We start from the raw sequence: 12,064 nt of genomic DNA, 5'->3' as shown, positions 1-12,064 counted from the left end.
AAAAAGTAATATTACTCAGCTTCTGATCTCTAGAAGTTCAGAATACATAGACAGCATCTTTTGTCTTATTGTTTCTCCTTAAACACAGAAGAGAAGATGGGGGTTTGACACTGTTCTCTCATACCAATGTAGAAATAACTTCAGGACAGATGGGCCTGTTTGAAAGATTCAGAGCTTTTTCAGTTTAAATACTAACATGGAAGCATCTGTGCCAGCTATGAAACAATGTCAGTCTTCACTTACAAATGGTTCATCTTTCAGAAATCATATATCATATTTATACACTTTTCAGTTGACTTTGTAGAAGTATGAAGGTGAGATAATTAGGCTTGGGTAATGGATATTTTTTGTAAAATGTCTATTTGTTATAATGGTATGCAGTTTTGTCCCTTCACCCATTCATTTTTACATTATCTGTAATCACTTTATTTGCTTCATGCCTGATCTGAAGTGTCAGGTTGCTTTGGGCACTTGTTTCTTATGTCTTCTATAAATATCAGAAGCGGGGGGGAAGGTTTCTTATCCTTAAAGTGTTTCTAGCCTTCTGTGTAAGTGTTCATTGCCTTTTATTTAAACAGGGGAAAGAAGCATGTTGGATTTTCCCCAGCATGTCTCACCTGACAAAGAAGTATGCTTAGCAAGTACAGAAGCCGACAAAAAGCTTTCTAATTTTGATGTGGAGATGAGCATGAGAGAAGATGTGTTTCAGAAGATTGTTTATTTGCAGGCAAATCACAATATCTGCATAACTTGTGGAAATGTAGATAAAATTCCAGCAGCCAAAAACTTTTATCTAAAGAAGTTAGTATGCACAGTGCTTTTCAAGATCCCCATCACTGTGTTTTTCTCCTGTGTCCGTACCAGTCAAATCTTTCCAGTGACACACAGCTATACAAACTGAGACTATGGTTCCACAGAAACTTAAGCCAATGTAACTTGGTGCTCCCACTCTTTGCCTCTTGTGTCTAGGTGTGTTTCCTTCTCTCTCCATTGCAATAGCTTTGACACTTGTCTAATTTTCCAATGAATTGGTACAAGGAAGCTAAACCAGCAGAAGGAAATCCATCAGGAAAAATAAAATTGTTTTCTGCTGCCGAAGCTCCCTGAACTGGTTTGCCCAGAGCATCATCAAGTGGGGAGGAAGAAAAGAGGCAATATAACAATGTATTTAGGTTGGCTTATACTGCATTTGAATTTGTGTCCAAAGTTGTGCTTTATTGAAGTTGTTGAGAATTTTAACTTAAAACTCAGCTTTAAAATTTATAAAAGTTATTGAGAACATATAACTGGGAGTGACCTCCGAAATTACCTCTTTTGATCTGTCAATTATAGACAGCTACATTGTATACTCCTCCTCATATGTTGCTTAAGCCTCAAAATAAAACTAAGTCAAAACATACATTTGCTGTTGAACTAGTTTCTGTCCCTTTGTGTTTGTTTAGCTTCCCTTCTAATTGAGCACCTTACAGGTATCTTGCATTCTTCATTTGTACTGTTTATTTTGTAGCTCAAACAGGAAGAATGTTTGTTTTTTTTTCTTCAAATGCATCTAGTGACACTTAGTAATTTTCCAGAAGTGTAATTGAAAGATAATACAAGGAAGCCATCTAATGTGAACAATTAAAATGTATACATTTGTCCATGCTCCGAATGTGAATCTTCCCTTTCAACCCTACTGATTTTTAACCTTCTTGTGATGCTGATAATACGTTGGAGCCCTATTTCTTGGAGACATTGTGCTTTTTGCAGTGTTGGCCAGGAACCAGAATAATATTTGCAGCACCTTATTAAAGTGCCTTCCAATACCATTGTCTTCTATTGCTGTGTTTTCTAGGCACATTTTCAGGTGTTTTCCTCTAGCTGGGTATTGTTGTTTACATATTTGTGTAGCTATTTAATAGCCCCGTTTTGAGGACCTACTGTTGTGTGTTGGCAGATAGTCTTATGTTGATTCCCCCCCACACACTCTGTTGCTGTTAATTAAATGGTTTGATGTGTATTTTTTATTTGCTGTGATTTTTCCCATCCCCCAGTATAATATACACAGATACATTTAGGGCTAATCTACCATATCTGTATATCTATCTATTTTTAATTTGCAGGAATTTCTAATAGTAGCTAGTGAAAACTGATTGCTGTTATTTGCTAGTATCACTTTCTCTTAATCTTCTTAAAATCTTTTTCATTTGATGCTTTCCTACTTCATTTTCTTTTGCAGCAATATTTGGCTTTCATAACAGTTAAAATTGTTGCTTAAATCTCCATTTAATTTTAGAGATTTTTCTTGGCTTAACTGCACCATGCAAGCATGTTTTAGTATTAGTTTTCCAGAGATGTAACCTGCGCTAAGATCTGAGCATATTTCAACTTCATAATAACTATGACAGTAGTGGCACTTTTTGCTGTAGAACAGATGTGAAATTGCCAATAGTGCCAGACTGATAGAGTCTTGCTATTTTCAGATCACAGAGTTCTTGTTATTTTTTGCTAAATTTCTAACACCTTTTCCTGTTAGAAACTTAGTTGAAAAGTCAGGTGCCAAGAGCACATAAAAAAAAAAATTTCCACAAACAAATGTTTTGCTGAAATCATTAGTTTAAACAAGTCAGTAAAACATTTTGATTAAATTGGGTTTTTCATGGCCTCACTGAGGATTTGATAGTCTAGATATATGAATTCAGTTTCATGATCCTATACAAGGGCCAGGTTAAAATGCAGTGAGGAGAATGAGGCCCCTCACACTCCCATATTATTTATAATACAGTCAATCCAGTAAAAGATGACTAAATCTGCTTGATCGCAGTGACATCCTGAATGTTTTTGCTCCCTTTAATGAGGGCTAACCTTTTATAAGTTAACAACTGTTTAGGATTCTTCCTAAATTATGCTTTATTTAAGAACTGTTGATGGTGAAAGATGTGTGAGGTTTTTGTATTAAATTTTTTTTAAAAAAATTGAAAATAATTGAGTCTCTTTTCCCCACACATTAGGGGAAAAAGTTTCTGCATAGGTTTATGTTGTTGAATATGCTCCAGAAGAAGAAAACTTTTTATTTTGGGGTCTGAAACTTGGAATAAAGGTGGATTTGGTAGTGAAACTATAATTTTAAATTTTATTACTTCTAATATCTACACATGTTGGCTAGCAGAGGCATGTTTAAGAATGTTGCCGATCTTCTCCACCCACATGCCCTCAGGAAACTCAGCCTGATGTAAACAGCTGCTGCAGTTTTTGTTCATGATATTCTAAGCAGGTTTTGTTTTTTATTCTGCCTGAAGATTTCTTCATGGAATAGGGTAGTCTGGTTGTCCAAAACAAGTATAGGTATATAAAATAATCAACCATGCCCATTCTAAAACTTCTGGAAAGTTCCAAAATTTCATGTGTATAGTATATTCAAAATTAGCACCCCTATTGTGGAAGTTGTTCATCAGAGAAACACAGGATGACATAGAGCATTCTGATCAGACCAAAGTTCGGAGATGACTACAGAGCACCCTTGATTCCTGTGCCTGTGAGGGTTTATACAGTTGCTTATCCTTAAAGACCTGACAGGTCTTTTTGAATGTGGAGTGTCCTTGATATAATGTCCTGGTTTCGGCTTGGGATAGAGTTAATTTTCTTCCTAGTAGCTGGTATAGTGCTGTGTTTTGGATTTAGGATGAGAATAATGTTGACAACACACTGATGTTTTAGTTGTTGCTAAGTAGTGTTAATACTAGTCAAGGACTTTTCAGCTTCCCATGCTCTGCCAGGTGCACAAGAAGCTGGGAGGGGGCACAGCCAGGACAGCTGACCCAGACTGGCCAAAGGGCTATTCCATACCATATGACGTCATGCCCGGTATATAAGCTGGGGGGAGTTGGCCGGGGGGCAGCGATCACTGCTCAGGGACTGGCTGGACGTTGGTCGGGGATGGTGAGTGGTTGCATCACTTGTTTTTCCTGGGTTTTGTTTCTCTCTCTCTTTCTCTTGTTGTTTTCCTTTTCATTACAATTTATTATTATTATTATCTCAATTATTAAACTGTTCTTATCTCAACCGATGAGTTTTCTTACTTTTGCTCTTCTGATTCTCCCCCCATCCCACTTGGGGGGGAGGAGGGTGAGCGAGCTGCTGTGTGGTGCTTGGTTGCCGACTGGGGCTAAACCATGACACACAAGCACGTCTGTGATGCAGATAAACTTCACAAAGGCTAACGTTAAGACTAGAAGCTATTTAACATTGATGTCTCAAAGTGTATGGAGAGATGTATAGTCATCAAGAGAAGGATGAAGAACACTAACTTAGTTTTCTCCTCCTTTTTCCTCAAAGAATCTTTCTTAGCTTTAGAAGGAGCCAATATTCACTGAATTTAAGGGCTTAAAATTAGTGTTTGTGAATTCCCTTCTTCTGCCTAAAATCTTTGGGTTTGGGCCCAGGAAATTTTCAGGAACATGACAGTTCCATTTTTCAAATATGCCTGATGGAGGGGCTGGGAGATCCCTCACAATGCCTAAATAACTCGGTGAGACTTTTCACAATCCTCTGTCCTTAACTGTTACTGTAATAAAAGCAGTGTCTTTTTAGAGATTAGAGTATTCCTTTTTTTTTTTTTCCTCAGCCTTTATATTTGAGCCTTGCAGCACGGTTAGCACAATATAAATGTTAATGTAGTGACAGTATCTGAGTTTTTCACATCTATCATGTTGAAGTTGTTCTTTTTCTATCACACTAGTTTTAGCTCAGGAAAAAACACCTGGAATTGTGGGTTGTCCATTAGAAAAACAATATGTGAAAATTATGATTATTACAAATATTTTTTTATTCAGTATCACAGTATTGATATTCCTAGATGTAGTGCTTGGTAGCATAAAGATCTTCATGAAGCTGCAGAATTTCAGAGAGTATTCTTTGCCGGAAGCAGAGTGTTGCAGGAAGTAGGGCAATAGCATTCTTTTTATCTTTGTGTTGGCAAGTATTCTGCATGGCTTGCCTTATGCATTTATCACAAATGAGGGTTGGAGATGTGAAGTTTGACTTAGAGAGAACAGAGGGGGTGACTTCCTTCACTTAGTTTCCTCCCAAAAGGAGATTTCTATCATTTGCATCCTTTTATTAAAAAACAAACAACCCACCCCAAAAAAAACCCAAACAAACCAAAAAAACAAACAAACTCAAAACCACCAACCCCCCCCCCCCCCCCAACAGTGATGTCCGAGTGCTGCAAAAAAATCATAACCATGGTGAAGGGTGCATCATGTAATCACACAGCTCAATCATCATTGACTTCAGCTATGTGGTGACCTATAGTAGTTTAGAACATCCTTTTATGAGTCTATGGATTCTTTTAAAAATTATCTGTAAACAGATAATATTAAAAAGTATTCATCATATGACAGTATTGGTAAACTAAGTTAAATCTGCCTATTGCTTTAGAAAGGTTAGTTTATCACAAAGTGAACTGATTGTTTAATTTTTTTCATTGGACTTAGACTTTTTGCCTATAGACTATTGGTATATGCCAAAGAGTATTATGCACAATTGTACTAATGCTTAGCAGTCCTGCTGTAGCATAATGCTGCTGGGACTTGTGACTCTTTGCAGAGTAAAAAGAAAGCTAAACCGTTCTAAGCTCTTCTGTGGTTCTAAAAAACAATCTCTGCTAATTTTTAATCCTATATGCAGGGCACTAGTGGGAATAGACATTGTTTATGTGGTGTTGTGTGGATTATTTTTAAATGACAGTTGGGAAAATATCTGTTTCAGAGGTTTTATATTTATTATTTATTATTTATTATTTATTATTTTTATTATTATTTATTTTCTCCTGGAATACAACTGGGTTCCTGTCTCTTTTTTCTGTTTAAGGAAGAGAGGTAATTTGCATTGGTAGGTCATTAGTTGACAGCTGTACACAGTTGTGTAACTCTTTTATAAAATTTGCATGTTTCGATGTCCTTTTCAGAGGTGCTAGTCAAGAATTAATTGTAGGTAGGTAAGCTGACAAGAAGGTTGTTAAGACAAGTCAGAGCTAATTCGAACAGCTTCATATTTTGAAGGTGAACTTAAATAGAATATGTCATTTTTAACAAGGACTATAACTTAACACCTTTTTAAAATGTTCACTTTTAGATGAGGGAAGATAAAATTAGAATGTGTACAGCATTATTTTCAATTTAGGACAAAATGGCAAGTTTCTGAATTAAATAGTTATGCTCTAGTCAGTTTGAAGGAAGACCATCACAGAACTGATCCATTTTCTGTGTTACCTTATAGCACTGATTTCTTCAAGCATGTATAAGAAAGCTATCTCTACAGAAAGATCTTAAGTGCACTGTGCTATAAACTAAAAGGGCTTGCCATTATGACAGCATGTAAATGTGCTACTTTGGTAAAATATACAGAGAATGTACCTCTGTTCTTGCTTCTAAGATACTTGGTAAAAGAAAATTGTTTTAAAACCATGGTGCATCAATATAAGAATACTGTTGTATAGGGTAGCTGTTTTTGGAAAATCCTTCACACTAAAATCCGGGATGTTACGTTGTTTCTATGGTGGTGTTACAAAGAACAACTCTGTTCAGACCTATCTAATGCTTGGTATGTTTCTCACACCATGTTGCAAATTCAATTATCCTGTACTGTTGTTTCAGCAAACCTGTGATCTTGAAAATGTAAAGCCTGAAACAAAGCAATAACTAGAGAAATTGGTTCAAGGGAGAAAAAGGAACAGACTCCATCTTCCTAAAGAAGTGTGAAATGTAAATATGGATTCTTAGTTTATAAAGCAAAGGGGACAAATTGTTGAAGGGATGAAATTATGGTTGTTATAGCTGTACTAAGCATATATTTGTACTTTGTGCTTTTGGACCTGCTTAATTATGCTCTAATCTTATCTGTTCTTAGTTCCAGATCTATCCTTTAAATTTCAATCACTTTAAGCTTTTTAAATTAATCTGTTGGACACCCACAGTACTCAGTGGATAGAGGTGGTATGCATCACCTCTCTTAGCCTTCCAGAGTAGAAGCAGCCTACGTGGAAGAGTTTTGCTATATATTCTGATTACAGAGGATGCCCAAGTTAGATTCCTAACCAAGAGACCTCTCAAAAATGTTAATTGTGAGTCCAAGTTTCAGAAGTATGTATGTCATAATTGTTAGAAAGACACACCTATTTTAATTTCAAATCGTAGAATCATTTAGGTTAGGCCTTGACCCAGGGTTCATTGGCAACAGTATTGCTCAGGACCAAAAGAAAGGTGTCCTGGTTTCAGCTGGGATAGAGTTAATTTTCTTCTTAGTAGCTGGTATAGTGCTGTGTTTTGGGTTTAGGATGAGAATAATGTTGATAACACACTGATGTTTTGGTTCTTGCTGAGTAGTTGCTAAGTAGTGCTTACACTAGTCGAGAACTTTTCAGCTTCCCATGCTCTGCCAGGTGCACAAGAAGCTGGGAGGGAGCACAGCCAGGACAGCTGACCCAGACTGGCCAAAGGGCTATTCCATACCACATGACGTCATGCTCAGTATATAAGCTGGGGGAAGAAGAAGGAAAGGGGGGGGGGATGTTCGGCGTGATGGCGTTTGTCTTTCCAAATAACCGTTACACGTGATGGAGCCCTGCTTTCCTGGGGATGGCTGAACACCTGCCTGCCAATGGGAAGTAGTGAATGAATTCTTTGCTTTGCTTGTGTGCGCAGCTTTTGCTTTACCTATTAAACTGTCTTTATCTCAACCCATGAGTTTTCTCACTTTGACTCTTCTGATTCTCTCCCCCATCCCACCGGGGGGGAGTGAGTGAGCAGCTGTGTGGTGCTTAGTAGTTGCTGGCTGGGGTTAAACCACAACAAAAGGTAAAAGAGAGACTGAGGGAGAGTGAAGTATGACTCTACCTACAGTGTATTACTTGCTCAATGCTGATATTCACTGTAGGCTAGTAGAGAGCCTAGCTGGAAAAACTGAAATACTATTCATGTGGAGGGTAGTAATTGACAAGTTTGATTTTTTTTCTTTTTTTGTTTTTCCACTAAGTTCAGTTTATACCCAATATAGGAAATAAAGACGAAGAAAAACATGTTATAGTAAGGAATGCACAAGTCGATTCCAAGGCAATCTTTGTTTCAGATGATTTGAGTAAGAAGCTAAAGCTGCTGGTTGAGGAAGAAAGAGAGTATTCCTTCAGCTGAAGTACTCCATAGATCAAGAAAAGCTGAAGGAATACTTCCCAATTGAGGCTGTTACAGAAGGCTTACTGAATATTTACCAGAAGCTGCTTGGACTTGTATTTGAGCAAGTAGAAAGTGCTTATGTTTGGCACAACAGCGTTACTCTTCATACAGTAAAAGATAATTCAACAGGAGAAATGTTAGGGCAGTTCTATTTGGACCTTTACCTCCACATCCACACATTTTTTGAATACTTCCAGGGACTGTGATTGCACCACTTCCCTGGGCAGTCTGTTCAAATGCCTAACCACTCTCTCCGTGAATAAATTTTTCCTAATATCCCATCTAAATCTCCTCTGGCACAACTTGAGGCCATTTCCTCTCATCCTATCACTTGTTACTTGGAGGAAGAGACTGACCCCCACCTTGCTACAACCTCCTTTCAGGTAGTTGTAGAGAGCGATAAGGTCTCCCCTCAGCCTCCTCTTCTCCAAACTAAACAAACCCAGTTCCTTCAGCCGCTCCTCATAAGACTTGTGCTCTAGACCCTTCACCAGCTTCATTGCCCTTCTTTGGGACACGCTCCAGCACCTCAATGTCTTTCTTTTAGTGAGGGGCCCAAAACTGAACACAGTACTTGAGGTGCAGCCTCACCAGTGCCAAGTACAGGGGCACTATCACCTCCCTGGTCCTGCTGGCCACACTATTCCTGATGCAAGCCAGGATGCCATTGGCCCTCTTGGCCACCTGAGAAGACTGATTTTGCTAGGTTTAGTGGAACTAATGTGGAAACAGACTTTTTAGAGGTACCTTCACAAATGTTTGAGAACTGGGTGTGGGAAAAAGAACCACTACAACAAATGTCAAGACATTATAAAGATGAGAGCCATGTTGCAGACACTCTTCTTGAGAAACTTGCTGCCTCTAGACTCACTAATACAGGTATCTCTCTCCCCTTCCCCCCCAGCATACATATACAAATATATCATTTAAAAAATTGGTGGGAAACATTAAAAACAGTATCCTCTGTAAAACATAACAAGCCCATTATAATTCTTCTGTATCACTGTCAGTGCCATCAAGAATTAAGTGAGAGCTCAAAAAGGTTAAATTCATTGGATTAATAATTCCTGGATTTATTTGCATGGGTACTGCCATTATTAAAGGCTATGATGACAGATACCACTATTTGTAGGAGCAGTAGCAGCTCTGGTTTTCCAGGCTACCAACAGGACTAAAATACCTTTACATTTCTTTCCATGTGACTTTTTTACCCATCAACTTTGCTCATTTAAGATTGGGGGGTGGGGGAAGGTCCTTGGTTTTCTGGTGTTTTGTTTTGGTTTGGTTTGGTTTTTTTTCTGGTAGCCCAAGGCAGGCACTGTGCATGAATACAGTATCAGATTTCCTGCATGTATTGTCTATATTTGATTTGCATATAACACTTTGACAGATGTGAAATCTGTTGGCAAATTTACTGAACATGCATAACATATCCCAGACAGAAGTGTTGTAGCCCTGCATTGCTCAAACAGCCTCTTAATTTCTCAATCCAGAACTCTCAGTCCATGTTCTCCACTTTCCCAGCAGATACGCTGCCTTCCCAAATTAAGGTCCCGATTCTCTTCTCTTTCCACATCTTGTACCACCTTACATGCATCTCCAAAACAAGACTGTAATCTTATGTCATTCGCTATCATCTCATTGTTATTCTGTTACTCTCACCCCTCTGTCCCTGTAATCAGGTCTCCCCCAACATCATGCTCTTAACCATTTATGGTACAATTTGTCATTAATCCACTGCTGTTTATTTCATACTGCTTCCCTATCCTGAACAAGAAGTGCCTATCCTTCTGGCTTGTACAGGCACTGTAGCTGCATGAGCATTTTGTCTGAGTAAAGGTTCATATCTTGTAGCTTCTTCAAAAAAGCAGAGCCTAAAGCAGCAGCAGCAGCAGTTCTTGCTGTTCTTTGAAGTGTCTTAGGGTTGATATACCTACCATCATCTGTGCAAGCCCTGAATGAACTGGTATACTGGAAGTGAAGATAGTTGAGAATATAATTTTAAGTACTGAAATTTGCTTTTAAAATATCTCCTTTAATTTCGTTTTGATCTGTGAGGAAAATAACATTTGAAAAAGATGGAGCTTATGATGGCAATTCCTTTATTAAAAACATGCCTCAATTTTTTGTAAGTGAAACAATTCAGATGGAAATAACACAACTCCAAGTTTTTTCCATATTTAAAATTCTAATAATTTAGGATGCATCTTGAGATCTTTGAATGAAAAGTGCTGAAGAAACTCTATCTACTTTGATGCTAGTTATTTGAATGTTCTTATCCAATTAGGCCTTTTAACCCTCCATCAGATTGTTTCAAGCAAGGTTGACCAGGCACTCCATGCAAAGCCATCTGTTGACCCAGCAGATGAATATGCCAAATACTGTATGGAATTCTAGGAATTCCTGTGACCCCAGGTATATCAGTATGAAACTTTTCTACAGCGTGTCCAAATGCTTTGGTTAAACATGCCTTTTTTCCCAATAATGCTTGGCATAAAAAAAAGAGTTGTTGTTTGTAAAATAATCTACTTTATGAAGCTGAAATAATTACTTTGAAATGTGGGGTGATCTTAATGATCTCTTCTGAAGGAAGATTAAGGTAAATATAAAACTTAACCTTTTGGAGGTTATATTTTAGAGTGACTAGATGTGAATACCACATCAGATGTTCTGTCACATCGGTGTTGGATGTGCAACTAGCCTAAAATGGGAAATTGAGTTTCCTTTGTAGTCAACAGAATATGGCTGATACTTTGAGAGGCATACTCAGATCCTTTATGTTAGAAGTTTCAAAGTAGTTGATGCAAATTCCTTATTAATTTCTTCTTAAAGTTGAAGTACTGTATACATCAAAGAAATAACTGCATTTGATTTAAATAAATTAATGTAAATCTACTTTAAGGAACAAACATGCCAGCTACTTTTAGACATCTGGCAGTTGGTTATGATGGTCAGTACTATGGATACCTGTGGAGTGAAGTGTTTTCCATGGACATTTTTTTATAGCTGCTTTAAGGAAGAAGGAATAATGAATCCAAAGGTAGGTGATGAATACTTCTTACTAAAGACTTTTGTTGCACTTTGTCACTGAAACCATTATAGTCATGATCCATAGGTGTAACATCTCAAGTACTTTTACTGTACCTGTCAAGTTCAGATCAACAACAACAAAAAAAAAAGTGTATAAATAACTTAATTGCTTTAGAAAATCATCTTAAAATTGCCAAGAGCACTTGGATTTTAATACAGTTCTTACATAGGGTCATATATAGTCGGCGAGGCACGTGGCGGCAGCAATTCTAAGTCCTGCGACTGGGCGCTAGATTGGGGTGGAAAAGGGGGTTTCCTGTGCCGGGGAACCCGATAAAGAGCCTGGTGGGGCCCTCGCGCCAAAGAAAAACCGGCTGCTCTGCAAGCAACGCAGACAGGGCTTGGGCGTTGCTGGGGCAACTGCGGGAGATTTAAACGGGTCCCTAGGGAGCGCGAGTAACCAGGAGTGCAGCGAACAGGGCGTGGCACGGCAGCTGGAGCAGGCAGCTGGTGCAGGCAGCTGGCGAGCTCTCCTTGTGGTCTACGCCCTCCCGGAAGAGACTTAGCCATGGTTTCCACTTGGACAAGAACCATCACCAGAAGGGATGTGGTGATGCAGATGGAGCTCCCACTAAAACATGCAGCCACCCGGGTCTCTGGCTGCAGGGAGTGCCAGAGCCTTGCTCTGGTGACGGAGGGCTCCTGAGACAACACCTGCGTGAGGCACGAGCAGGTGGAGGATCTGCTCAGCATGGTGGCAGAGCTGAAAGAAGAAGTAGCAAGACTGAGGAGTATCAGGGAGTGTGAGAGGGAGATAGACTGGT

At 38.6% G+C, this 12,064-nt stretch overlaps 1 protein-coding gene and 1 pseudogene across 15 annotated transcripts in view; both read left to right on the top strand.

The window, feature by feature from the left end:
- Positions 1-12,064, top strand: part of LOC148055177 (trafficking protein particle complex subunit 13-like) — a 56,017-nt gene that overhangs the window by 12,808 nt on the left and 31,145 nt on the right. For 10 of the 15 annotated variants that reach the window (XR_015705834.1, XR_015705833.1, XR_015705830.1 and 7 more), the window contains one exon: positions 579-1,399. The exons of the other annotated variants lie outside the window; for them this stretch is intronic. The gene's annotated coding sequence lies outside the window, so the exon portion shown is untranslated. Of the gene's footprint in view, positions 1-578; positions 1,400-12,064 lie in introns of those variants that run through there. 15 annotated transcript variants of the gene reach the window in all.
- LOC148055178 (neurolysin, mitochondrial-like) lies at positions 6,519-11,301 on the top strand (annotated as a pseudogene).

The sequence above is a fragment of the Nipponia nippon genome, unplaced genomic scaffold (assembly GCF_047370975.1).
Source record: "Nipponia nippon isolate SJK-2023a ecotype South Korea unplaced genomic scaffold, ASM4737097v1 scaffold_26, whole genome shotgun sequence".
Classification (NCBI taxonomy): Eukaryota; Metazoa; Chordata; class Aves; order Pelecaniformes; family Threskiornithidae; genus Nipponia; species Nipponia nippon.
The sequence above is the reverse complement of the archived record's forward strand: the minus strand, read 5'-3'. Positions and strand labels throughout refer to the sequence as shown.